Here is a 2,863-nt window from a genome sequence, read left to right as displayed (position 1 = left end):
CTACCCCCCCCCCACACACACACACACACACACACACACACACACACACACACACACACACACACACACACACACACACACACACACACGCACACTGATATTGTACAATTCTGTTTTACTTGTTCGCCCATTTAATGGCTGTTGTGTGTTACTGTATGTTTCATCAGCATCAGGGTGGCAGGTGGGAGGGATCCTGCCTTTGGAGGAGCGGAGAGGGGCTTTGTTTGCTTTAGTTTACATGCTCGCTGGTTGTTTGTTGCATGTTGGCGCGCCAGCTCTCGGCTGTCAGCCTCACACACACACACACACACACACACGCACACTGATATTGTACAATTCTGTTTTACTTGTTCGCCCATTTAATGGCTGTTGTGTGTTACTGTATGTTTCATCAGCATCAGGGTGGCAGGTGGGAGGGATCCTGCCTTTGGAGGAGCGGAGAGGGGCTTTGTTTGCTTTAGTTTACATGCTCGCTGGTTGTTTGTTGCATGTTGGCGCGCCAGCTCTCGGCTGTCAGCCTCCGTATCAGCGAGTCTGACAGCTCCGCGGCCATGTTTTGAAGGGAGAGGAGGAATTAAAAGATAAGAGATTTGCAGAAAAGAAGAACGGAAGCAGGTGGTTTGAACCTCACCTGCTGAACAGATTGTTCCCGGGTTGAGGTTGAGGATGAGGCTGCATAAGGCATCTTTAGAGCTAATGTGGGTGATTGTCTGCATTTTCTGGGGGTGCAGGCGGCCAGGAGGGAGGCCGGGGATTACAGGGATGATCCCGCCATTCAAAGTCGCTCCAAACAGAGCCTGCTCTTCCCTCCCCAAACCCTGCTAATTCCCTTTTGATGAGGCGTGCTAAATAAATCCTATTTTCACGCCTTTATTCCCAACCGACTCCTGAAGCGGAGATCAGGAGATGCAGATTTTACAGGCTTCTGCTGCCATTTGGGAGCCACAATGGAGGAGCCGGTCGCTCCGTCCGGTCGGCCTCATTATGCCCCTCGTCGAGCCCGCACGCCAACTCCAGCGGAGTGACACATTTACACATGCGCTTTTTCACAAATGTGCCATCATGGCTCTGTGCAATCGCTGGGACAAATGCAGGACATCATGTCATGTACTTCACATTTGTTGTCGCCGATACTCCAGGCGCGTGTTAGGGTGCGTGCGCACTGTACATCTCCCAACTGTCCTGTCGGCCTTTCCTTCCGCTTTCACATGCTGAGCCCCCGGCGCTCGCCTATGACGCTAACAAGCTCCTCCGTCTCTTTTGCTCTGTCTACAGCAGGGCCTTGTTATTAATGGGGACCAGCTGGGAGCAGTGCAGGTACACGCGCAGCCAGACAAAGGCCCATATATAATCATAAAGTCATAACAAACGACCTGATGTAAATGAGGAGGGGAGGGTTGGTGTGGAAAGAATAAAGCCGTGGCTCCGGAGGTGAAGTGGGGGGAAAAAAAAGAGGATCATCATTGTCATGCGACATCGAAATGGCTTGTGCCCACTTAGCCGGCTGGCAGAAGACTGACTCTCAGGCCTTTGACCTCCCTCTGGACACGGCAGCCGGGGGTGGGGGTCAAGACTTGTGAATGCCTCCTCGACATCTCATTTCTCTGCTGATAGGGCAGTTAGGCTGAGAAAAATGCTGCGCGTGAACGTGTCCGGGCAAACAAAAGACAGATTTACAGACACTCCGCGATGATAGCTTGGCCTCCTCGACATATGGCGCCGCTATATTGCCGCCTTCACAACCTGACGGCTTTCATATTCAATGAGAAAAAAAAAAAAATCTTTTTTTTTTTTTTTTGTAAGATGAAGCGATCACTGTGACGTTAACGTAGAGGCACGGAGGATCCCAGCCTGCTCATCTGCAGCGCGTCTGCGTTGGTGAGGCTTATCAAGACACATGCTTCCAATTAGCTGGGCTTCTTCATGTAAATGCTTCATAAATTATCCTCCCTACCTCGGGATTAGGAGAGTTAGCGTCGCCAGAGTCGGCAAAGGTTGTGCATGGAAATGAAAAAGACGGTGATGGGTGCAGGGTTTTGGGGGGTGGTGGGGTGCAGCCTGAGGTGCAAGGAAGGTGAGTGAATGAGTGAGTGAGTGAGTGATACAGCTGGCTGGCAGTGGGTGTTCATGTTTTTTGGCCGCGCCCAGCAAAATGATAATGAAACACTGCATAAGGCTATTATGACAATTCCTGAGGTGCCATGTCACAGAAAAGTGAAGGAATCTTCCAACGGGGAGCAGCATGTCTCACTTGTTAAATTTATATAAAGAAAAGTTGTAAGTGATTTCAAATGATCTCAACAATGGAAATTTATTCTACTGATTAAGGTCAGTGTGACTCAGAGTTTCCAACACAACTCTTGCACTGAAACCCAATCATTTAATAAGAGTGTACACAGTGTTTTTCCTGTGAGCGTATATTCGTCCTTTAAAAGACAGCACCGAGGGAGAGGTTTGCTTATTGAACATTTTGATTGACATCTGTCTTTTTGATCAAACAATGACCAATTATCATTGATGTTAATAGCTTTGTTGCCAATTGCTCAGACAATCCAGGCTAAAAGAACCCTCCCTAATTGTATTTCCAATTTAAAAATGTTGGTTTGTAAGTACTGCGTTGCGGCATATTCGTGTGCCATGGGAAATTTTTCAGTGTTACGGTTAATTGGTCTAAAAACTCTTTATTTATTAATAATATCTACTACCAGAGACAGGCGGAACAAAGAACGATTAAACACTATTTAGCGAGATGACAAAAGGTACATAATTTACCTCTCCACTTTTTGTTCGGTGCATGTACCGTGAGATTTTTTAAATGAATTTATTTTTTTTGCCTTGGTTCAGTAGAGGTTGTAAAACACTG

The sequence above is a fragment of the Hippocampus comes genome, unplaced genomic scaffold, assembly GCF_001891065.2.
Source record: "Hippocampus comes isolate QL1 unplaced genomic scaffold, H_comes_QL1_v1.1 scaffold123, whole genome shotgun sequence".
Lineage (NCBI taxonomy): Eukaryota > Metazoa > Chordata > Actinopteri > Syngnathiformes > Syngnathidae > Hippocampus > Hippocampus comes.
Note: the sequence above shows the minus strand (reverse complement) of the source record.